The following is a 25,948-nucleotide window of genomic DNA, read 5'->3' on the forward strand; positions in this document are numbered from 1 at the left end:
TCTAACAAATCCTCAGAGCAATGTATAATTTCCTTGTTTATGTTTGGAGCCTTTTTTAGGTGTATAAGATGATGAGGGGCGTTGAGTGTGTGGATAGACAGAGGATTTTTCCCAGCGTTAAGATGGCTAACAGGATGGGGCATAGTTTTAAGGTGCTTGGAAATATATGCGGAGGGGATGTCAGGGGTAGTTTTTTTACACAGAGAGTGTTGGATGTGTCGAATGCAATGCCAGCAGCGGATGTCGAGGCGGATACAACAGGGACTTTTAACACTCTCTTAGATAGTTACATGGAGCTCAGAAAAATAGAGGACTATGCGCTAGGGAAACTCCCGGCAGCTTCTAGAGTAAGTTACATAGTCGGCACAGCACTGTGGGCCAAAGGGTCTGTAATGTGCTATAGATTTCTATGATTCTATGAAATTCAAGGGAAATCTCCAAACCCACGGAGTGGTGACTAGTCGTGAATAGTGGGAAAGTTACTGGAACGTATGTTCAGGAACCGGAAATATAAGTATTTGGATAGATGTGAACTGATTAAGTATAGGCAGCACGGCTTTGTGCATGGTAGGTCATGTCTAACCAATCTCATGGAGCTACTCGAGGAAGTTATCAGGAAAGTGGATGAAGACAAGGCTGTGGATGTCGTCTACATGGACTTTAGCAAGGCGCTTGACACAGTCTCATATGGGAGGTTGGTCAAGAAGATTCAGTCACTCAGCATTCAAGATGAGATAGTAAATTGGATGAGACACTGTCTTTGGCAGAAGCCAGAGTATGGTAGCAGATGGTTGCCTCTCTGACTGGAGGCCTGTGACTAGTGGTTGCCACAGGGATCAGTGCTGAATCTGTTGTGGTTTGTCATCTGGATCAGTAATCTGGATGATAGTGTGGTTAACTGGATTAGCAGATTTATGACTGGTGGTGTAGTGGACAGCGAGGAAGACTATCTTGGCTTGCAGTGCAATCTGGACCCCCTGGGAAAATGGTTTGAGAAATGGAAAATGGAATTTAATGCAGACAAGTGTGAGTTGTTGCTCTTTGGACTGACCTACCAACAGAGGTCTTTCACAGTGACTGGTTGGGCATGGAGGAGTGTTGTAGAAGAAAGGGACCTGGGAATATAAGTCCTTAATTCACTGAAAGTGGTATCACAGTTAGATAGTGATGGAAAGAAAGATTTTAGCCCATTGGCTTTCATGAACCAAATACTGACAAAAGATGGATATTATGTTGACTTGTAAAAGAGGCCTAATTTGGAGTGTTGTGTGATGTTTTGGTCACCTACCTACAGGAAAGATTTAAAAGAGTTTCAGAGATTTCAGAGGAAATTCACAAGGATGTTGCCAAGTTTGGAGTACTTGGTTATAAGGAAAGATTGAACAGGTCAGGACTTCATTCCTTGGAATGTGGAAGATCGAGGTGAGATTTGATTGTGGTAGAGGGGCACAGATAGTGTAAATGCAAGCTGGCTTTCTCCACTGAGATTGGGTGGGACTTCAACCAGAGGCCAGGGGTCAAGGGTGAAAGGTGAAATGTTGAGGGGAACATGAGGGGAATCTTCTTCACACAGATGGTCATCTAGGTTTGGAATGAGCAGCCATCCCGAGTGGTGCATGCGAGCTCGATTTCAACATTTAAGAGGTTCGTGTAGGTACCTGGATGGTAGGGGTGTGGGAGTGGCAGTTTAAATAGTTCAGCACAGACTAGATGGCCCAAAGGACCTGTTTCTGTGTTGTAATTTTCTAAAAGAACCTGAAATATTACAAAAATTCACTCTAACCCCTTTTAACCGCTGTGCGGACCAACCATTCATCTCAGCACGAGTTTTTTTTATATGGTGTTAAAACTGTGGCAGTTTAAGTTAATAATACATAAAAGAAAATCCCAGGTGCACATCCACAAAGACAATTTGCGTGAGACTGTTTCAGTTACTGTGGGGCCAGGCACCCATACTGCTCAACAGGAACAGGGAATAATACCAACGGAGAGAGTCAAAATGAGCCAGGTCACAGATTGGAGGCGGCAGAAATGCCCCATTGTTATAGAGACAGGAAGAGTATCAGGGAATTGATGGTCATTCCAGGTTCCAGCACTCTGCCCAGTCAGGAGATGATTTCTCTGTCCAACTTGGGTTGAACATCACTGTAACAGTGTGATACCAGATCAAACCTTGGCAACTCAAGAATTCTCATCTGAAATGTGGTCCTAAATCCATTGATGGATTTTGTAAATCTTTTCACAGGATAAAAATGAGAAGGAATTTGTCACCGGGAATCTCAAACACAGTCCGCCAGTTTTGCTGTCTCTGACTGGATATTTAAGAAGTCGAGCAAGGATATTCAATCAACCATCCTTCCTGCTCAGACTGTGGGGAGGGATTTATTCGGTCATCTCAACTGAAGGTACATCAGCAAGTTCACACTGGGCAGGGCCATTCACCTGTTCTGTGTGTGAAAAAGGATTCAGTTGGTCTTCCCGCCTGTGGACACACCAGTCAGTTCACACCACACCGGGCGGAGGCTGGTCATCTGTTGAATTTCTGGGAAAGGATTCACTCAGTCATTTGACCTAATGGCTCACCAGCAAGTTCACACTGGGGAGAAGCCGTTCACCTGTTCAGTCTGTGGGAAGGGATTCACTCAGGCATCCAACCTACGGAGACATCAGCGAGTTCACACTGGGGAGAAGCCATTCACCTGCTCAGAATGTGGGAAAGGATTCAGTGAGTTATCCAACCTACTGGTACATCAGCGAGTTCACACTGGGGAGAAGCCGTTCACCTGCTCAGAATGTGGGAAAGGATTCCGTGAGTTATCCAGCCTACTGAGACATCGGCGAGTTCACACTGGGGAGAAGCCGTTCACCTGCTCAGAATGTGGGAAAGGATTCCGTGAGTTATCCAGCCTACTGAGACATCAGCGAGTTCATACTGGGGAGAAGCCATTCACCTGCTCAGAATGTGGGAAAGGATTCAGTTAGTTATCCAACCTACTGGTACATCAGCGAGTTCACACTGGGGAGAAGCCGTTCACCTGCTCAGAATGTGGGAAAGGATTCCGTGAGTTATCCAGCCTACTGAGACATCGTCGAGTTCACACTGGGGAAAAGCCATTTACCTGCTCAGAATGTGGGAAAGGATTTACTGATTCATCCACCCTACAGAGTCATCAGCGACTTCACACTGGGGAGAAGCCGTACACCTGTTCAGAATGTGGGAAGAGTTTTACTCAGTTATCCCAAGTACAGAGTCATCTGCGAGTTCACACTGGGGAGAGGCCATTCACCTGCTCAGACTGTGGGAGCAGATTCACTCATTTATCCAGCCTACAGAGACATCAGCGAGTTCACACTGGGGAGAAGCCATTCATCTGCTCAGAATGTGGAAAGGGATTCATTCAGTTATCCCACCTACAGAGTCATCAGCGGGTTCACACTGGGGAGAAGCCATTCACCTGCTCAGTCTGTGGGAAGGGATTCACTGATCCTTCCAACCTGCAGAGTCATCATCGAGTTCACACTGGGGAGAAGCCGTTCACCTGTTCAGAATGTGGGAAGAGATTTACTCAGTCATCCCAACTACAGAGTCATAAGCGAGTTCACACTGGGGAGAAGCCGTTCACCTGCTCAGTCTGTGGGAAGAGATTCACTCATTCATCCACCCTACAGCGACACCAGCGAGCTCACACTGGGGAGAAGCCGTTCATCTGTTCAGTCTGTGGGAAGAGATTCACAGAGTCATCCCACCTATTGAGCCATCAGCGAGTTCACACTGGGGAGAAGCCATTCACCTGCTCAGTCTGTGGGAAGAGATTCACTGATCCATCCAGCCTACAGAGTCATCATCGAGTTCACACTGGGGAGAAGCCGTTCACCTGCTCAGAATGTGGGAAGGGATTTACCCAGTCATCCCAACTACAGAGTCATCAGCGAGTTCACACTGGGGAGAAGCCGTTCACCTGTTCAGAATGTGGGAAGAGATTTACTCAGTCATCCCATCTACAGAGTCATCAGCGAGTTCACACTGGGGAGAGGCCGTTCACCTGTTCAGAATGTGGGAAGGGATTTACTCAGTCATCCGACCTACAGAGTCATCAGCGAGTTCACACTAGGGAGAAGCCGTTCACCTGCTCAGAATGTGGGAAGGGATTCACTCAATCTTCCACCCTACTGAGACATGAGCGTGTTCACACCGGTGAGAAGCCGTTCAATTGCACAGAATGTGGGAAACGGTTCACTCTGTCATCCCACCTTCTGGAACACCAGCGAGTTCACACTGGGGAGATGCCGTTCCCCTGCTCAGAATGTGGGAAGAGATTCACTCAGTCATCCCACCTACAGAGTCATCAGCGAGTTCACACTGGAGAGAGGCCATTCACCTGCTCAGACTGTGGGAGCAGATTCACTCATTTATCCAGCCTACAGAGACATCAGCGAGTTCACACTGGGGAGAAGCCGTTCATCTGCTTCGTCTGTGGGAAGAGATTCACTGAGTCATCCAGATTACTGGAACATCAGCGAGTTCACACTGGAGAGAGGCCATTCACCTGCTCAGAATGTGGGAAGAGATTCACTCGCTCTTCCACACTACAGAGACATCAGCGAGTTCACCCTGGCGAGCAGCCATTTACCTGCTGAGAATGTGGGCAAGGATTCACTCAGTCATCCCAACTACTGGCACTCCAGTCAGTTGTTATGAATCCCTAGGTTTTGTTTGCTGTGGACTGTCATTTTAAGAGAGAGAGATTAAGAAGGTGAATCAGTCTGATTTGCAGCTTGTTTACATCACTCCCAGCTTGTTTAGTTTTAGCTGAGGACACAGACACTCAGAGTCAGGAGATGAAGGAGAAAAAATGGAAGGATCTATACAAGGGAAATAGGTGCCAAGGGTCACTGTTTGGAATTTCCCTATGCCCACAAAAGTGGGTTAATTATCGATTCAGCGTACACAAATGTGTGGTTGTCACGTCGTTTGATCCGTATGAGTGGATCTGATTTGGGGTATCCTATGAAGACCACTGATGTGTTAACCCTTGCCTGTGTGTGGTGTGGTAATTCATTTGAAGACGATACCCCTTGTGACAAGTCACTTTGGGTGATAATTAGTATGTGGATTTGGAAGGATGACAGATAAAATCTGCAGTGACTGTTCTCTTGTTTTACCACCATGCAACCTGTGGAATTCGACATAATTGCCTTCCCTTTACATTTACCCTGGATTACAAATATCTCTTTCATCAGTTATTCCGTGGCTGAACTGAACTTTCATAATTTACCATCTCAAGACTCCAGACCTTGGTTCCCCCATGCTCAATAGTTTTGGATTTATACTTACACACATATATAAACATAACACTGTTAACTTTTGTTTATTTTGCTTAAGTTACTATATTATAAGTACATTCTAATAAAGGTAGTTTTAACATCAAAAACAGATTCCTGCTGTAGTCTCCACGAGGAAATCTGCAGATGTTGGAAATTCAAACACACACAAAATGCTGGTGGAACACAGCAGGCCAGGCAGCATCTATAAGGAGAAGCACTGTCAATGTTTCAGGCCGAGACCCTTCGTCAGGCAGTCTCAGGCAGTCCTGACGAAGGGTCTTGGCTTGAAAACACAGTTGCAGAGGATAACAGCTGAACATTATGTTTCTGAGAGTGTGTTTAAAGTGGAGGAGTTGGAGGTGTTTCCTGAAAGTAAATCTAGTGAGCTTGAGCTCCAGTATGAGTGAGAAAAATTAAAGATGGAGGCTGCGGAAAGGCAGAGGCAGTTTGAGGCTATCGAGGCAGAAAATCAGAGAGGAGGCAGAAAAACAGAGGGAGGAAGCAGAAGGACAGAGGCTATTCGAGCTGGAAAAGATACAGTGGTTGCAGCAAAGGGGTCTAGCGTTAGACTCTGGTGATGAGTTTGAGGCCAGTCAGGAAATTAAATTGGTACCTCCATTTGATGAGACAGAGGTTGATAAATACTTACAGCATTTTGAGAAGGTTGCTTAGAATTTAAAGTGGCCAAAAGAGGGTTGGTTCTCTTACAAAGGGGGAGGCTTAGCAAGCCTATTCTGCTTTGACAGTTGATGAAGCAGCTGATTATGACATAGTGAAACAGGCTGTGCTCAAAGCTTATGAGTTGGTCCCAGAATCATACAGGCAAAAGTTTAGAAATTTGTGGAAATCTGTGAACCGGACATATGTAATTTGCTTATGAGAAGTCTGTGTGTTTTGATTGCTGGTGCACATATATGATGATATATATGATGATGATAAATATATGATGATTTTAATAGCTTGAAAGAGTTAGTTTTAATTGAAGAATTCAAAAAGTGTGTCCCTGATGACACAAAAACATATTTAGATGAAAAGGATGCTGCCACTTTGCAGGAGTCTGCTAGATTAGCAGATGAGTTTGCTTTAACTCATAAGTTTAAGTTTACCCAGAATAAGAGCTTCCAAAAGAGTAGCAGGGATCACCAGGGTAAACGCGAAATTATAGCTGGGACTAGTGACAAGTGTAAGGATGAAGGGAAGCAGTTGAAAGAGAAATATTCTGGTCTTGCTTGTTACTATTGTAAGAAAGCTGGTCATATGATGGCTAATTGTTCTGTCCTGAAGAAGAAAAAGGAAAAGGTGTCAGTCCGGAATACCTGTGATCAGTCTGTTGAAGCACCTATCAACCCACAGGGTTCTGAACATTCTGTTGAGGCTCAGTTATGGACTGAGAGTTCTGACCGAATTAAGAAGGCTTTTGATCATTTTATGTCAAATGGGTTTGTATTAGTAAAGGAAGGGTGAACCCAAGAACCAGTGAAAATTCTTCAAGTTACTGGCGATTCTCAGTCACTTATATTAGACAGCATTCTAAAGTTTGGTGATGAGATTTAACACTGGTGAGGTAAATCTTATTAAAGGCATTGTGCCGTTGTACAAGGTAACTTTACTGTCAGGGTTGGTTTCAGGACCTGTTAAAATCGGATTATACTCCATTTTACCATTGGAAGATGTTGGTTTGCTGTTCGGGAATGACCTAAAATTGTTCCTGCAGTGCTATTGACAACTAACCAACCACTGAAGACCCACAGATGGATTTTAACATTTATCCTTCCTGCGCAGTAACTCGAAGTATGGCTAAGAAGTCTGCCGATGCAGACGGTTCTGTGCAGCATGATTCTGATATCCATGATAGCCAACATCGGGATTCAGGTTATGATGTCAGGGAATTTCTGCCTTCATTGTTTCAACAGGATTCAGGTCGTAAGTCTGATGAGAAAGATTTATCCCTGTGTCGGAAGGAGTTTATAGCAGAACAGAACCGAGACCCTGAGATTGAAGCTTTAAAAGAAACAACTTTCTCAGATGATGAGATTAAGAAAGTGCCAGTAGGGTATTATCTCAAGGATGGAGCGTCAATGAGGAAGTGGAGGCCACCTGCTATTCCAGCAAGTGAGGAATGGGCAATTGTTCACCAAGTTGTAGTTCCTAAAGTTATATGGCTGAAATTTTAACTTTGGCCTGCAGTCTGCCATCAGGTCGACATTTTGGAGTGAATAAAACTGTAAACAGTTATGAAATAATTCTACTGGCCTAATTTGAGGAAAGATGTTGTGACCTTTTGCAGAATCTGTCACACTTGTCAAGTTGTGGGTAAACTGAATCACTCTGCCCTATACCTGCATTCGGTGAACCCTTTTTAAAATTTATAGTGAGGGGACCTTTGTCCTTGTTAAAGGAACAGTGGATTGATGGGGATATACATCTTAACTTGTTAGACTTTGTGTAGAAGTTCAAGAATAAACTACAAGTCTGTAGTCCAGTGAGACAAAACTTAAAGATTTCTCAAAACAAAATGAAGTGTTGGTTTGATAAGTTGGCTTTGGAAAGAAAATACCAGGTGGGGGATAAGGTGCTTGCCTTATCTCCAATATTGATGAATCCACTTCAGGCTAAGTTCAATAGACCGCATGAAATAGTCTCTCAAATTAATGATCTGAATAATGCTATTAAAACACCTGACCAACGTAAACTAACACAGGTGGTACACATAAATATGATAAAGCCTTATTTTGACAAGCAGGCTCCATCTGTGAGTGTTGTTGTCAAAACAAATGAAACTGGCAACCCTGAGAATGAAGCAATTGACTCGTCTGAGAATTTTCACAAGCCAAACATGGTCGCAGTTAGGCTAATCAACTCGGTTGTTCCAGAAAACATTGTTAACAAGTCGGCTCATCTGCAGCCAAAGCAACAACAACAGCTGAAGGAAGTAATCCTGATGTTTAAAGATTTATTTCCCGATGTTCCCAAGCAAACCACGGTCGCAGTACATGATGTAGATATTGGTCAAGCCAAACCGATTAAACAACATCCATATTGTATGAACGTTGAAAAATGTAAATTGGCTGAGCAAGGAATTGAATATATGCTGAAAATGGTACTATGAGTCCTTCAGCATCAGATTGGAGCTCACCCTGCATTATTGTGCCTTAACCTGATGGTGGTGTTAGATATTGCACTGATTATGGGAAGGTAAATTCATTAACAAAAACAGAATCCTGTCCTATCCCTAGGGAGGATGATTGCATCAATAAGGTTGGAAAAGCTAAATTTCTTACAAAGATTGATCTGTTGAAAGGGTATTGGTGTGTTTCATTGACGGACAGATGTAGAGAAATTTCTGCATTTGTGACACCTTCTGGGTTGTGTGAATGCAATATTTTCTCTTTTGGAAGGAAAAATGGTCCAGGATCATTCCAGAGAATGATTGATTCTGTAATTCCAGGGTTAGAACACACAGATGCCTATATTGATGACTTAGCCACAGGGAGTGACACTTGGGAAGAGCATATCTCTGCAGTAGAGAAGCCGTTTGACAGGCTTTCCCAGGACAACCTTACAGTTAGCTAAGAGTGAATTTGGCCATGCCACTGTGACCTGTCTTGGCTATGTTGTTGGTCAAAGCAAGTTGGCTCCTGTTCGGGCAAAAGTCCAGGCAATTTCTCAAGTTCCTATTCTGACTGCTAAGAAGGCTCTTAGAAGGTTTCTGGGAATGGATGGATATTATCGTAAGTTCTGTAAGAACTTTGCTGCTATCGCTCTTTCTCTGACTAATCTCCTGAAGAAGCGTGAAAAGTATGTTTGGACCGAACCTTGTCGGGAGGCATTTGATCGATTGAAAGTTATTATTTGAGGTTAGGCCAATCAATGTAGTGCTGTCAGCCAATTTCATTAGCAGGTTGGAGCTGTGGGTGGCAACACAAGTCATGGGTGCACAGAGAGTAAAGGAGAGGGCCAAAGAGACAACACTGTGGGGTATGAGTGCTGAGGGTCAGAGAGACAGGAGATGGAGCCCACTCTTACCACCTGCCGGCGATCTGACAGGAAGTCCAGGATCCAGCTACACAAGGCAGGGTGAAGGCCGAGGTCTCTGAGCTTCTTGTCGATACTTCACGCCTTCGTATGGCTACTGCTCTGCCCATGACTGTAAGGAACTGCAGAGAACTTTGGAGAGCAGAGAACATCAGAGAAACAAGCCTCCACTCCATGGACTCTCCCTACACTTCCACTCCCTCGGAGAACCAGGCCATGTACTCAAAGATCCTCACAACCTGGACATTCTCGCTGCAAACCCGCTCCCCCATCGGGGAGGAGATACAAAAGCCTTAAAGTGCGTAACACCAGGCTGAAGGACGGCTTCCTGTCTGCAGTTATAAGCCAAATGAATGATTAAATGGACTCGACCTCACAATGTAACTCGACGTGACCCTGCACCATGTGTCTATCTGCACTGCACTTTCTCTGCAGCCATAATGCTTTGTTACAGTTATTGTTTTATCGTATATCAGACCGATGTACCGTTGATATGTATCGATCTGTGTGGATGGTACGTCAGGGAAGATTTGAACTGTCGTTCAGTACATGATGATAATAAACAAATTCCCCATTTTAATTGTGTGCAAATATTAGACAGACTGAGCTTCTGCTCTGGAACCACAGAAGGAAACTGAACAGTTCTCTTTCTGAGGAACGCAAATGAATAGAAAAGGCGTTAATCTCTCATTACGATCTGCGGTAAGTGGGATCAGGTGACTGGTGGTGGGTCTCACATATCAATATCAGAATCAGGTTTAATAGCACCGCATATGTCATGAAATTCGTTCAGAAGTAGAACCTAATTTTTAACCATAGATTTTAACAATTGTGATTTAATATAAGAATATAAATATCACATTGTTAAATTATATAAATAGTACAAAATGAAAAAAAGATATAATAAACTATTTTAACTGTGCCGACTGTTTGACTGACTGGGTTGTTGCTTTGGAAGTAGTGGAGTGAAGCTTAACTGAACTTTACACAATGATGAGAAGCTCAGATAATTATAAAAAGCTAAATTCTCACATAAGTGGGTCAGACACCCAGAAACATCGGCAGCACTTCAGCAGGTAAAAACAGTGAAATGAAACATGCTGAAAATATTGCCGAAAAAAACCATATTGTCCACCACAACAAGAGGACGTGACAGATCCGGATCTCACTGCCTTGTCTGAACGGGGAAAGATGAAGCTCCACGTATAGGTAGAGCAGTGACCCGCAGATGCTGCAGATCTGCAGAGAAACGTGAACAGGAAACGGGATCACATGGCCGCTTCGGTCTCTCACCCCCAGACAGATGTCCGTTTACCCACTACTCTGTGGAAAGACGCAAACGCCACTCATATCTCCACTCACCTTAACTGTATTAGACATTTCAACCTCCAGGAAAAATATATCGTCTGTCCACTCGATCTATTCCTCTCGTAATCTTATAAACGTCCATCCAGTCTCACCCCAGCCTGCGCCGCTCTGGAGAAAACAACACAAGTTTGTCCAGCCTCTCTTTATAGCTCATGCCCTCTAATCCAGGCAGGGTCCTGGTAAACCTCTTCTGCGCCTTCTCCAAAGCCCCGACATCCTTCCAAGAATGGGGGCAACCAGAACTGTATGAAACACTCCAGATGTGGGCTAACTAGTTTTATAAAATTGTGTTACAAACTGTAGCGTTTTAGAAACAAACCAGCAGCAATAGAGTTCACACTGGAGTCTGGTTTTGATGTTAAAACCATTATCTTTAGTAGTATCGACTGATAATATAGTAACTTAACGAAATAAAGGAAAGTTACCAGTGTTATGTGTATATATGTGTAAATATAACTCCCAGACTATCGAGCGTGAGGGAACAATGCTCAGAGTCTTGAGATGGTAAAGTAGGAAAGTTCAGTAACACACAGAATAAATGATGGGAGAGAGATATTTGTAATCCAGGGTGAAACGTAGAGAAAAGGCCGTTACCTCAAAACAACCACCGTCGAAGTTCTTATCCGCTGAATCCGTCCACCGACGAGTTATCAGCGAAAGTGACCTGTCACAGGAATACCGTCTTCCAGGGGTTACCACACAACATTCCCAGGCAAGGGTTAACACAAGATATTCCAAAACCTACTCCTATGGATTATACGAAGTGACAGCCACACACATTCGTTGTGGTTCCGTGTACCGATGATCAACCCACTCCTGTGGGCATAGGAGAGTTCCAAGCCTCAGCTGCGACTAACTGAAGCGATCAGCTTTTCCAGTCTCTCTCTCTCCCTCTCCCTCCCCCTCCCTCTCCTCTCTCTCTCCCTCTCTCTCTCTCTGATGGTTCAGTCACAGTCAGCGCTGTCAGCCTGTGACTGACGTCATAGTCCCGCCTCCTCACGCCGGCGCTCTTAAAGAAACAGTCACAGTACGACCGCAGGCTCGTAACAGCCGCAACACAACTTCCCGACTTTTGAACTCAATGCTTCAACTAATAAAGACAACCATGCCATTTGCCTTCTTAACCACCCGATCAATCTGTGCAGACTCTTTCAGGGAGCGATGAACTTGGAGTCTAAGATCCCTCTGATCATCAACACTGTTCAGGGTTTTACATTTAACAGTGTTCTGTCTCATACATTCGACCTACCGAGCTGCCAAGATGATCATCACTAATCAAATCCCACTGAGATTTCTCAGGTCCTGTTGAATTTATTGCCAAGTGCTCAAGTACGGGAAGGTACAGGTACAGAGAAACACTGACTTGTGGCAGCATCACAGGCAAGTACATTCAGATAACACGCGGAACACAAATTATACGATTCTCTGTCAGTAACAGTTTATAAATATGTTTTATGTCATTAACGATATTTAAAATACATTGTGTCATGATCAATACTAAAATGTGCATTTGTGTCAATAACAGACTTGGAAATGTTGAATTTGGTCTCTGTCTCCATTCCTCCTGTAATCCACAACCAGCTCATGTGTTTTTGTCACAATGAGAGAGAGGTTGTTTTCTTGACACCACTGTGTCGGGGTGATGACTTCTTCTCTGTCGGCTGCCTCGTTATTATTTGGGATTCGGTCGATCAATGTTCTGTGGTCAGCAAATCTAATTAGCAGATTGGAACCCGCCACTGCAGACCCACAGTGCACTATGTACTGATTGCAAAGCTACGAAATTGCATGTGAATAGCCTCCCCTCCCCCAACTCCACTCTTTCTGCCTCACCAGCAGACTGAGGCATCACACATCTCGCTGCCTCCGCCAGGATATTAAACTGTGAACAACTATGGTCAGGGACTGCTCTGTGGGGTACTCCAAACGCTACCTCCTTCCAGTCTGAAAACGATGCACTCATCCAGACACACACTACCGGCAGTTTATCATCTCCAACGAAAAAGCCTAATCACCTATTCCCGATGTTCAATACCATTGCTGTCTCTGAGTTTACCACCGTCAAATGCCGGGAGGGACATAATAATCAGAAAGTCTCTAGTCGCAGCCGTGTAAATACAATGTGATCTCAGTGGGTGTGTGGCGCATGCTCAGAATGCGAAGGAGACAGACAGACTGAGCCAAGTCACAGACTGATGAAGGGGAGGAATGATCCACTTTGATACAGAGAGGGAAGCAGAGAGTTTGATGTTGTGCCTGATGCCGGAACTGTGGCCAGTTAGAAGTCTTGTTCCTCCAACTTGTTTTGAACTGTGAAAATGTTTTATTTATACGAAGGCACCATGGACGCTAAAGTTATTTGAGTTGAAATGTTGTCCTTCACCCACTGACGTGCTTTGTAAACTTTTAACAGTGTAGAAAAGGCAAAGGATTTGTGTATGGGAATCTCAAACACAACAGCACGATAGTTCCGCTGTATCTGTCAGTTCACCAGCGCTTGAATGCCGCCGATCCTTGAATGTGGAGGCGGAGATGCTGGAGAAGACAGCGCCCCACTCGCCACAAGGAGAGCCCGAACACGTGACCATGTCCGTGATCTGATTGGATACATCGCCATGACGTTCCGAGCACTGTGACGTCAATCACTGGCTCTCATTTTGGAAGGGATTCAGTCGGCCATCGCAGATACACCAACAGCTTCGCACTGGGAAGCGGTCGTTCACCTGCTCCGTGTGTGCGAAGAGACTCATTCAGTTAACCCACCTTGTGACGCTCCGGTGTGTTTACAATAAAAAGAGGCCACATTTCTGTCCGGAGTGAGCAATGAGTTTCACTCAATCATCCCAGCTGCTGCAACACCAGCAACTTCACATCAGGGAGGAAGTTCAAATCAGCTCCGTGTTAAATGTTTAACCATCACGGTGACTGAAGGCAGCTGCAGGTCCATGAGGGACTGTTACTGTCAGATTCTGCAGTTCTTGCGGCTGCTCATGTACCCAGGACTGAACCCTGGTCACTGAGCATTGGAGGAGTCTGTTCTGCTGATGTTAGACTTAAACTAGACTGGTGTTTAATATTGTGGATCTGTGAAAGATAAATCAGTTCTGTATCAAATCCCGTGTCTCAGGTACTTACTGTCTCCACCACACTCACACTGTATACTAGGAAGGCCACTCGGCCCATCTGGTCCCTGCCCAAGTTTCATTTCCATATCAGTATATGCCGTTCCCCTTTCACTCTCCCTGAGATTACAGGTTGCAACTAGTCACCACTCTGTGGGATAGGAGATTTCCCTTGAATTTCATAAAATCACAGAAATATATAACATATTACCGATGCTTAGGCCCAGAATGTTGTGCCGACCATGTAATTTACTCCAGAAGCAGCCTAGAATTACCCTACCGCATAGCCACCTATTTTCCTAAGCTCCATGTACCTATCTAAAAGTCTCTTAAAAGATCCTATTGTATCCGCCTCTACCACCGTCGCTGGCAGTGCATTCCACCCACACACCACTGCTTAAAAAAATTAGCTCTGACATCTCCTCTGTACCTACTTCCAAGCAGCTTAAATCTATGCCCCCTCGTGTTAGCTGTTTCAGACTGGGAAAAAGCCTCTGACTATCCACACGACCAATGCCTCTCATCATCTTATACACCAGCATGAATTCCCTGCATGATTGTCTCCGGGCTGAACAAGACGATGAGCTCACTGTGGTTGTGACGTTGTTCAGGGCTCCGGACGAAGTTGATTAAACTCCTTCTTCGGCGCTCTTTTCAACGTTTTGGGTCATTTTCACCAATTTTAAAGGACTGTGCCTCAGACAGCTGGGTTGTTGCAATTGTTACGTACCAGCAGCAATAGATCACTAATGGAGTCTGGTTTCGATGTGAAAACCACTATCTTTATTAGTATCTACTCCAAATATAAAAGATTAAACGAAATGAACAGAAGTTAACAGTGTAATGCGTATATATAGCTCCCAAACTATCAAGCTTGGGAAACAATGCTTAATGTCTCCAGATGGTAACGTGGAAAAGTTTAGTAATCCACGGAATAAGTGAGTGAAAGGAGAGATTTGTAAATCCACACGATCATGTAGAGAGAAGGCAATTACGAAGAATTCCACACACATTCCACGCTGGGTGAACGAAATAACAGTCGCCGATGATCTTATCAGTCGATTAGTTCCGAAATCAACTTAGAAATATCACCAGGTGACAGTGACAGGAATATCGTTTCCAAGTGGTTACTACAGAACACTCGGATTCCAGGTAGGGGCCAACAAAAGTGATACCACAGGATACTCCAGCAAATCCACACATATGGATGATACGAAGTGACAGTCACACATCCGTTGTGCACCGCGTGCCGATAATCAACCCGATCTTCTGGGCGTGGAAGAGCTCCAATCTTAGAAGTGGCAAGCTGAAGGTCCAACAGCTTGTGCCTGTGTGTGTGTGTGTGTCTCTCTCTCTCTCTCTCTCTCTCTCTCTCTCTCTCTCTCTCTCTCTCTCTCTCTCTCTCTCTCTCTCCCCTCTCTCTCTCACTCTCTCTCTCTCTCTCTCTCTCTCTCTCTCTCTCTCTCTCTCTCTCTCTCTCTCTCTCGTTGCCGCAGTGTGTGACTGACGTCACAGTCCCACCTCACTCAGGCACTTAAAGCGACATTCACAGTGAACGGATCTGCGGTCTCGCAACACAATGCTCCACTAAATTCTGACAGCAGACTAGCGAGTGAAACTTCGAGTCAGAAACCAAAGTGTTGCCAGCCTGAGTCGGGGCTTTGGGGCTCCAGAGAGAGATGGGGTCTAGAGTTTAAGAGGAGGAGGAATCAAACCAGCAGGATGTGGCTACAAAAGAAAGATCAGAAACATTTGGAAACTGGTTGACCTAAAGAAATGTGGTTAATTTCTGCATAACTCTGGTGGAAATCAACAGATCCGGAAGCAAATGTGGAGAGGAATAAATGGACAACGTTTAGGCCGCGCCGCTTCTGCACGCTTAGGCTGTGTGCTACGCTGCTTAGTTGCTGCTTGAACTACAGAGTTCCTCCAGCATTGTGTGTGTGTGCGTCGCTGTATTCCCAGCAACTGCAGAATCTCCTGTGTTTTATAACTGCATTTTACTTTGGCATATGATACACGTTGATATTGAGTATATTGTTTATGGGAGCCGCTTTCTGCGTTAAAACAGCTGCAGAATTTTCTATACACACACGAAAAAAATGAGGTATGTATATTGAAACAGTGCCTGCAGAAATCCTTAATGGCAGGATGATTAACCATAAGGCAGTGCATTTAAAATTTCGCTTACTCTGAAGCACCGAACAAATGCGCAAGCGTCAGGGTTGATGACGTCCCCAAGTATCACGCATGCGCACAGTGCACAGAAGGCCTTGCAAATACCGGGTGCAGGTAAGAGCGATCCTCTACGTTTTTAAATAAACAGCGACTGAGGGACGATTCCTGTGAAATCCGGACACCCTCACCCGCAATCCCGGGACAGTCCTGCTCAATCTCCTCTCTCTCAGCCCCACGATCCGTACACGGGCCCCGGGGAGCTTCCGGCTGATGAGGGAATGGGAACCGATGGATCTCTCAGACAGAGCTGATCTCCAGCTATATAAATGCAAGGATCAGGAACTCGGAGAAAGGGAACAAAATCTTTTACATCACCAGTTGAGAAAATCACCTTTGTTCTTTCCTCAATCACAAACAAGAGAACATCTGCAGATGCTGGATTGCATCTGGATTGCTGGCAACACAAATTGCTGGATGAACTCAGCTTTAGTACACTTTTCCATAGATGCTGCCCGGCCTGCTGAATTCCTCCAGCATTTTGTGTGTGTTCTTGTTCTGGACTTTTCTACCGGTGAGAATATGTTTTGTCCCATTCTCTTTGGGTACATAATGATATCAAACACCTTTGTCCTGGGCAACAAGTAACTTTCACATCACAAATGAGACAGACTACTGCCCTTCCCTTCATATTCATTGGCTTTACCATCACTGTAAGTCACTTGGGGGAGACTTCAGGAAAAATATTTATGTAGAATACAGAAACTGGTGATACCTGTGTGCATTGTTGGTGATGAAAAATTGCTGGAGAATTTGCAAGGTGGAAGAAGTGGAGTTATATTTGGAAATCTGACTTTTTAAACATAATTTAGCAAGCAAACCCCATATGGACAGTATGCAAAAGCTTTGTTGAGAAAATCCTTCATTTCCGGTTACAAGCCTGCTACATAGGTTGTGTGAGAGTGCAGATGAACTGGACTGAACCCAGAGGAGATCAAAGTTCCTATTGACAGTGATTTGCTAGCTCATAAGATGAACACCTCTCTGTATAATACTCACTGTGCACATATTGTCACTGGCAACAAAATGCACAGTACAAGATTTATGTGCACACTGGTTATTCCAAATTAGAGGAGATATTAGAGGGAAGGAGGGGAGACATCCAGTGTCCCTGATGCCTTCACAGACAAGATGTGCATCCAGCTGCAGCTTGTAACCCTGCACTTTAAGGTGTTGGAACTTGAGGTAGATGAATTCCACATCATCCGGCAGTTGGATGTGGTGATGGATGTGACATGAAGTGAGGTGAGTTGCACCTAAGGTGCAGGGCACAGGAAACTGTGTGAGAGTCAGGAAGGGGAATGCGGTTAAATGGTCATCATTGAATAATCTTGTGGCCATCCCCCACAACAACAGGTAGACCACTTTAGAAAGTGTTATGGGGAGAATTAACTGGCAGAGGAAAATCAAAGGGGTGATAGGGGATTCGTTAGTTAGGGGGACAGAACAAAAGGCGACTAATATCTTAGGCTTGCTAGATGTAGCGTCGTGTGGGGGGGGGGGGGCGATATGATTAAAATAAGTTGTAGGGGGAATGAGAGCCAGAATGACAGAACAGATAGTGGAGAGGGTGAATCGAATTGAATTGACTTTATTACATAAATACTTCATAAACATGAGAGGGAGAAAACTACATTACATCTCCTTCTAAATCTGCAATGTGTAATTTATAGTAATTTATAACAGATAGTTTGTACATAGGACAGTCAATATAACATCGAAATGCAATTGTATCTGCATGAATTAATCAGTTTGATGACCTGGTGGAAGTTGACGTCCCTGGGCCTGTTGGTCCTTTTGCTGTGATACCGTTTCCTGGATGGTAGCAGCATGAACAGTTTGTGGTTGTGGTGAATTTGGCTCCCAATATCCTTTGGGCCCTTTTTACACACGTGTCTGTGTAAATGTATTGAATGGCAGAAAATTCAGAACTACGGATGCGCTGGGCTGTCCACACCACTCTCTGCAGGTTCCTGTGATTAAGGGAAGTACAGTTCCCATACCAGGCAGTGATGCAGCCAGTCAGGGTGCTCTCAATTGTTTCCCTGTAGAAAATTCCTAGGATTTCGCCCCATCCGGAACTTCTTCAGCCATCTGAGGTGGAAGAGGTGCTGCTGTGCTCTTTTCACAACACAGCCGGTATGTACAGACTATCTGAGATGCCTGGTGACGTTTATGCTGAGGAATTTAAAGCTGTTCACCCTCTCAACCGCAGATCCAATGATGTCAGTATCAACCGCAGATCCAATGATATCAGCCTGTCTCCATTCCTCCTGTCATCCACAATCAGCTCCTTTGTTTTGGTGACAGTGCGGGAGAGTTTGTTTTCTTGACACCAGTCAGAATAATTGCTGGCAGAGTCAGCAATCAAATGGTTGAGCATGGGGCGATGAATGTGCTGAGCTGTGTATGTCACAATGCAAGAAGCCTCGTAAGAAAGCCAGATGAGCTCAGGACAGGGGATTGTGATATTGTAGCCATTATTGGGACTTGTTTACACCCAACAGTCTGAGGAATTTAGAGGAACAAATTTGTGGAGAAATCACAGACCATGCCAAGGAACAAAGGATAATTCAGTAAGTGATTTTAACTTTCCATATATTGACTGGGACTCCCATACTGTAAAAGGGCTAGATGGAGTAAAGTTTGTCAAATGTGCCCTTAGTACGTAGAATTCCCAACGTAGAAGTGTGCAATAAGCTGTTAGGAAATGATCCAGGGCTGCTGACAGAATTTAGTAAACATCATACCATGAGATTCAAAGTAAAGATGGAAAAATTGAGGTCTGGACCACGGGTTGAGATTCTAAATTGGAGAATGGTCAATGTTGGTGGTATCAGAAAGGATCAGACAAGTGTGGTTTGGGACAGGCTGTTTCCTGGCAACGGAGTATTTGCAAGTGGGAGGCCTTCAGAAGTGAAATTTTGAGGATATAGAGCTTGCATGTGCCAGCCAAAGTAAAAGTTGAAAGGTAACTGGTCCAGGGAACCTTGATTTTCAAGAGAAATTGAAGCCCCGGATATTTTGTTCCTCTAAAAGCCTCAGAATGTTGGGTGCTACTGAGATCCATTAATGACTACAAATCACAATTCCACACACTGAGCTCATCTGACTTTTTTGTTGTCATCTTCTGTTTGGTTCTAAAACCTTCCGAATAGTTTTTGCTCTTTTGTTTGCCCTCTGTTTGACTTTTATGTTGGCTCTGGCTTCTCATTCCAGCCACTGTTGTGTCCTCAATTTTTACAGTTCTTTGGGATATATTGATCACTCAGCTCTTGCTTGCATTTGCCCTATCTATACTCTCATGGTACTATATACTTCTAACAAGTCGTCCATCCAATGTATAATTTCTTAGTGTATGTTTGGAGCCTTTTTTAGGTGCATATGATGATGAGGGGCATTGATCGTGTGGATAACCAGAGGTTTTTTTCCCAGGGCTGAAATGGTTAACACGAGGGGGGCATAGTTTTAAGGTGCTTGGAAATAGATACCGAGGCAATGTCAGGGGTAAGGTTTTTTTTTACACAGATAGTGGTCGGTGCGTGGAATGTAAGCCAGCAGTGGTTGACAAAGCAGATACAATGGGGTCTTTTAACAACCTCTTGGATAGGTACATGGAGCATAGAAAAATAGAGGGCTGTGCGCTAGGAAAATTCTAGGCAGTTTCTAGTGTATGTTAAATGGTCGGCACAGGACTGTGGGCCAAAGAGCCTGTAATGTGCTGTAGATATCTCTGTTCTATGTGAAGGAGCAAAGCAACTTTGGTTATTCGCCGATCCTCTATTACCACCCCCATCACTAAAGATGACTTAATTATCTCTGCTGGGGCCCCTACAATTTCTGCTCTTGCCTCCCACAGGGTCTGAGGGAGCACCTGGCCATACCCTGGAGATTTATCCTCCCTAATCTGCCTCAGGATGGGAACCAGCTCCTCTGCTTTAGTGTGTACGGGGTCCACGATGTTAATGCTGCTTTTCCACACTTCCATTGACTTTGTATCCCATTTGCTGAGGAAACAGAGATGAAAGTAAATGAGGATCTCCCTCTCTGCTTTGTTTCCACACATAAGATTGCCACGCTGGTCTTCCAGAGGACCAACTTTCTCCCTTGCAATACTTTTGCTCTTAATCTATCAGTAGAATCCCTTAGGATTATCCTTCATCTTTTCTGTGAGGGCAACCTCAGAATCAGAATCAGACTTTAATCGCCAAGTACCTGTACACACACAAGGAATTTACTTCCAGCAGATGTTGCCTCTCTGCTCATAACAATAATAATGATAAATATAAATGAAAATATAGATTATACATACAGGTAGTGCAATCCAAGTAATAGTTAGCCGACAGTTAACTGGCAGTCAACTGTTCAGCAAAGTGACCGCAGTAAGGAAAAAACTTCTCCAGTGCTTATTAGTCTTAGTCCAGAGGGATCTGAGGTGCCTTCCAGACGGAAGCAGTTCAAACAGTCCGTGCGCAGGATGGAAGGAGTCCTTTATGATGTTCCCCGCCCTCTTCTTCAACCTGGAAGAGTACAGGTCCACAATAGAGGGCAGGGAGGCTCCAATGATGCGCTCGGCATCTTCTTTTAGCCATCCTGATTTATTTCTTATAGCACAGAACACTAGAGGGGAATTCTAGGCAGATTCTAGAGAAAGTTACATGGCTGTCACAACATCTTAGGCTGAATGGCCTGGAATATGCTGTAGATTTCTATGTTGAACAACCAATTAACTTCTCTTCTTTAACCTGTGCAGGATCCATGATTTTAATGCGGCTTTTCCACATTCCCATAGAATCTTTGTCCATCTCCTAATAAATAGAGATGAAAAATTATTTAAGATCTCCCCCATCTGCTTTGGTTCCACACGTGGATTGCCATTCCGGTCTTCCAGAGGACCAACTTTGTGCCTTGCAATGCTTTTGCTCTTAATCTATCTCTAGAATCCCTGAGGATTATCCTTCATCTTTTCTGTGACAGCAACCTCATGCCTTCTTTTAGCCATCCTGATTTATCTCTTATGTGTTCTCTTGCATTTCTTATACTCCATAAGAAACTGCCTGTCGATCCCTGTTATGCAATTCCATTTTGTGCTTCACCAGGGTCTCAATATCTCTTGCAAACCAAAGTTCCCTACATTTTCTATCTTTACCTTTTATTCTGGCAAGGAGATACCCGCTTTGTACTTTCAAAATTTCGCTTTGAAGGCCTCCCATTTACCAAGCACACTTTTGCCATAAAGCAGCCTGTCCCAATCCACAGTTGCCAGATCCTAGTGTTGATTCCAGGTGTGGATCCATGTCCTGAACACATCCACCTTTCCTACGCTGCTCCTTGTATTGAAATATACAGGCCTCAGCATATTCACCGCACCATGCTCAACTTTTTCATTCCTGTCTTTGAGGACTGAACAACATCTGCCTCCACAACCTCTCCACTACCTGTTCTGTTATTCAGGCTCCCATTCCCCCTGCAACTTTGGTTTAACCATCCTTATCCTCACCTCCCAGCATGCAGCTCTATCAGCCCTTTGGCTTTCTGCTCCCAGATCGATAAAAAGGAGGTACAGGCAGATAGGAACAAATGGAGTACTTTTGAAATACAGGAAATTCAAGTGAACACTTATGAAAGAAATAAAAGAAGGCATCAGGTTGCCCCAGCAGACAAGGTGAAGGAGAATCCTCAGGGATTCGGCAGATATGTTAGTAGCAAAAAGATTGCAAGGGAAAAAAATTAATCCTCTGCAGGATCAGAATGATAATCCATATGAGGAGACAAAATAGATGTGGGAGATTTATTTTGCATCCGTATTGACTCAGGAGATGGACACAGAGTCTGTAGAAGTGAGGCAAAGCAGCATCAACTTCATGGACCCTGTACAGATTACAGAGGTGGAGGGATTTGCTATCTTCAGGTAAATTAGTGTGGATCAATCCCCAGGGCCTGACAAGTTGTTCCCTAGGATCCTGCGGAGGACAAGTGCCAAAACTGTACGGGCACAAGGACAGATATTTAAATAATCTTAAGTGGCAGGTGAGGTACTGGAGGATCGGAGGACAGCCGATATTGTTCTGCTGTTCAAGGAAGGCTCTAAATATAAACTGAGAAATTGCACATTGGTGAGCTTGACATCAGTAGTGGGAAAGGTCTTGGAATGTTATGTGCAGGAACCCGATATATAAGTATTTGGATCGATGTGGACTGATTAAGGATAAACAGCGTGCATGGTAGGTCATGTCTAACCAATCTTATAGAGTCTCTCGAGGAAGTTATCAGAGAAATGGATGAAGGCAAAGCAGCAGATGTTGTCCACATGGACTTTAGCAAGGCACTTGACAAAGTCTCATATGGGAGGTTTGTCAAGAAGGTTCGGTCACTCAGCGTTCAAGATGAGACAGTAAATTGGATGAGACACCGTCTTTGGGAGAAGCCAGAGTGTGGTAGCAGATGGTTGCCTCTCTGACTGGAACCTGCGACTAGTGGTTGCCACAGGGATCAGTGCTGGATCTGATGTTGTTTGTCATCTATATCAGTAATCTGGATGATAGTGTGGTTAACTGGATCATCAGATTTGTGGATGACACCCAAGATTGGTGGTGTAGTGGACAGTGAGGAAGACTATCATGGCTTGCAGTGTGATCTGGACCAGCTGGGAAAATGGTTTGAAAAAGGGAAAATGGAATTTAATGCAGACCAGTGTGAGTTATTGCACTTTGGTATGACCTACCAAGGGAGGTCTTCCACAGTTACTGGTTGGGCACGGAGGGGTGTTGTAGAAGAAAGGGACCTGGGAGTACAGGTCCTTAATTAACTGAAATTTGTATCACAGTCAGATAGAGACAGAAAAAAAGATTTCAGCCCAAAGGCCTTCATGAACCATAGTACTGACAACAATAGATGGATTTTATGTTCACTTGTAGAAGACATTGTTGAGGCCTAATTTAGAGTATTGTGTGTAGTTTTGGTCACCTGCCTACAGGAAAGCTGTAAAAGAGGTTCAGAGAGTTCAGAGAAAATTCACAATAAAGTTGCCAGGTCTGGAGGACTTGGGTTATAAAGAAAGATTGAACAGGTCCAGACTTTATTCCTTGGAATGTAGAAGATTGAGGTGAGATTTGATTGTGATAGAGGGCATAGATAGTGTAAATGCAAGCTGGCTTTCTCCACTGAGATTGGGTGGGACTACAACCAGAGGCCAAGGGTTAAGGGTGAAAGGTGAAATGTTATGTGGAACATGAGGGGAAACTTCTTCACACAGACAGTCATCTGGGTGTGGAATGAGCAGCCAGCACGACTGGTGCATGCGAGATCCATTTCAACATTTAAGAGGTTTGTGTAGGTACCTGGATGGTAAGGGTATGGGAGTGGGCAATTTAAATAGTTCGGCATAAACTAGATGGCCCAAAGTGCCTGTTTCTGTGTTGTAATTTTCAATGACTGTGACAAAAATTTGAAATAATACAAAAATTCACTCTAAATCCTTTTTAACAGATGTGCGGACCAACCATTCATCTCAGCAGGAATTTTTTATATGGTGTTAAAACTGTGGCATGTTAAGTTAATAATACATAAAAGAAAATCACAGTTGCACGTCAAGAAAGACTATTTGTGTGAGACTGTTTCAGTTACTGTGGGGCCAGGCACCCATGCAGCTCAGCAGGAGGAGGTAATAATACCAATGGAGAGAGTCAAACTGAGCGAGGGTTCAAATTGGAGATGGCCAAAAGCCCCATTCTTATAGAGACAGGAAGAGCATCAGAGAATTGATGGTCATTGCAGATACCAGCACTCTGCCCAGTCAGGAGATGATATCTCTGTCCAGCTTGTTTTGAACCTCACTGTAACAGTGTGATACCAGATCAAACCTTGGCAACTCAAGTAATCTCATCTGAAATGTTGTCCTACACCCATTGATGGATTTTGCAAATCTTTTTACAGGTTAAATACAAGAAGGAATTTGTCTCCAGGAAGCTCAAACATGACACGCCAGTTTTGTTGTCTCTGTCTAGATATTTAAGAAGTGGAGCAAGGGATTCAATCGACCATTCTTCATGCTCAGACAGTGGGGACAGATTCACTCGGTTAACTGACCAACTGGCATGTCCATCATTTTACACAGGAGAAAGGCCATTCACCTTCTCAGACAGTGGGAATGGATTCACTCGGTCATTTCAACTGAAGGTACATTAGCAAGTTCACACTGGGCAAGGCCATTCACCTGTTCTGTGGGTAAGAAAGGATTAACTCAGTTTTCCCACCTGTGGACACACCAGTCAGTTCACACCAGGCAGAAGCTGGTCATCTGCTGAATTTCTGGGAAAGGATTCACTCAGTCTTAATGGCTCACCAGGGAGTTCACATCAGGGAGCGGCCATTCACTTGCTCAGTCTGTGGGAAGAGATTCATTAAATCATCCCACCTGCTGAGTCATCAGCGAGTTCACACTGGGGAGAAGCCGTTCACCTGCTCAGACTGTGGGAAGAGCTTCACTCAATTATGCAACCTACAGAATCATCAGCCAGTTCACACTGGGGAGAGGCCATTCACCTGCTCAGAATGTGGGAAGGGATTCACTCAGTCATCCCATCTGAAGGTTCATCAGCGAGTTCACACTGGGGAGAAGCCATTCATCTGCTCAGTCTGTGGAAAGGGATTCACTGATTCATCCACCCGGCAGAAACATCAGCGAGTTCACACTGGGGAGAAGTCGTTCACCTGCTCAGAATGTGGGAAGGGATTCACGGATTCATCCTGCCTACTGGTACATCAGCGAGTTCACACTAGGGAGAAGCCGTTCACCTGCTCAGAATGTGGGAAGGGATTCACTCAGTCATCCCACCTGCAGAGACATCAGCGAGTTCACACTGGGGAGAAGCCATTCAAATGCTCAGAATGTGGGAAGAGATTCACTCAATCTTCCACCCTACAGGCACACCAGCGAATTCACACTGGGGAGAAGCCATTCACTTGCTCAGTCTGTGGGAAACAATTCACTCTGTCATTCCAACTACTGAAACACCAGCGAGTTCACACAGGGGAACGGCCGTTCGCCTGCTCAAAATGTGGGAAGAGGTTCGCTGGATCATCCAACCTACAGAGACATCAGCAAGTTCACACTGGGGAGAAGCCGTTCACTTGCTCAGTCTGTGGGAAGGGATTCACCCAGTCGTCCCAACTACTGGCTCACCAGTCAATTCACAATGGGGAGTGGCCATAGTTATGAATCTCTGGGTTTCGTTTGCTGTGGGCTGTCATTTTAAGAGAGAGCGAGAGAGATTAAGAAGGTGAATCAGTCTGACTTGCAGCTTGTTTACATTGCTCGCAGCTTGTTTCCTTTTAACCAAGGACACAGACAATCAGAGTCAGACGGAGACGAAGGAGGAAAAATGGAAGGATCGAAACCAGGGAACTAGAGGCCAAGGGTCACTGTTTTGAACTTTCCTATGCCCACAAGGGTGGGTTAATTATCGATTCACCATACATCGTATATGTAGTTGTCACCGCGTTTGATCCATAGGAGTGGATCTGATTTGGGGTGTCCTATGAAGACCACAGATGTGTTAACCCTTCCCTGGGTGTGGTGTGGTAATTCACTTGAAGACGATACCGCTTGTGACAAGTCACTTTCGGTGATAAATCTTATGAGGGTTTGGAATGATGACAAATAAAATCGACAGCGACTGTTGTGTGGTTTTACCACCATGGAACCTGTGGAATTCAACATAATTGCCTTCTCTCAACATTTACCCTGGATTACAAATATCTCTCTCATCACCTGAACTTTCATACTTTGCTATCTCAAGAATCCAAGCCTTGTTTCTCCAGAGCTCAATAGTTTGGGAGTTTTATTTAAACACATATATACA

At 44.4% G+C, this 25,948-nt stretch overlaps 1 pseudogene; it reads left to right on the forward strand.

The window, feature by feature from the left end:
* The first annotated feature begins 2,146 nt into the window (after window positions 1–2,146).
* Window positions 2,147–25,503, forward strand: LOC132388857 (zinc finger protein 850-like; annotated as a pseudogene).
* Window positions 25,504–25,948: the final 445 nt, after the last annotated feature.

Source organism: Hypanus sabinus, unplaced genomic scaffold (assembly GCF_030144855.1).
Source record: "Hypanus sabinus isolate sHypSab1 unplaced genomic scaffold, sHypSab1.hap1 scaffold_429, whole genome shotgun sequence".
Lineage (NCBI taxonomy): Eukaryota > Metazoa > Chordata > Chondrichthyes > Myliobatiformes > Dasyatidae > Hypanus > Hypanus sabinus.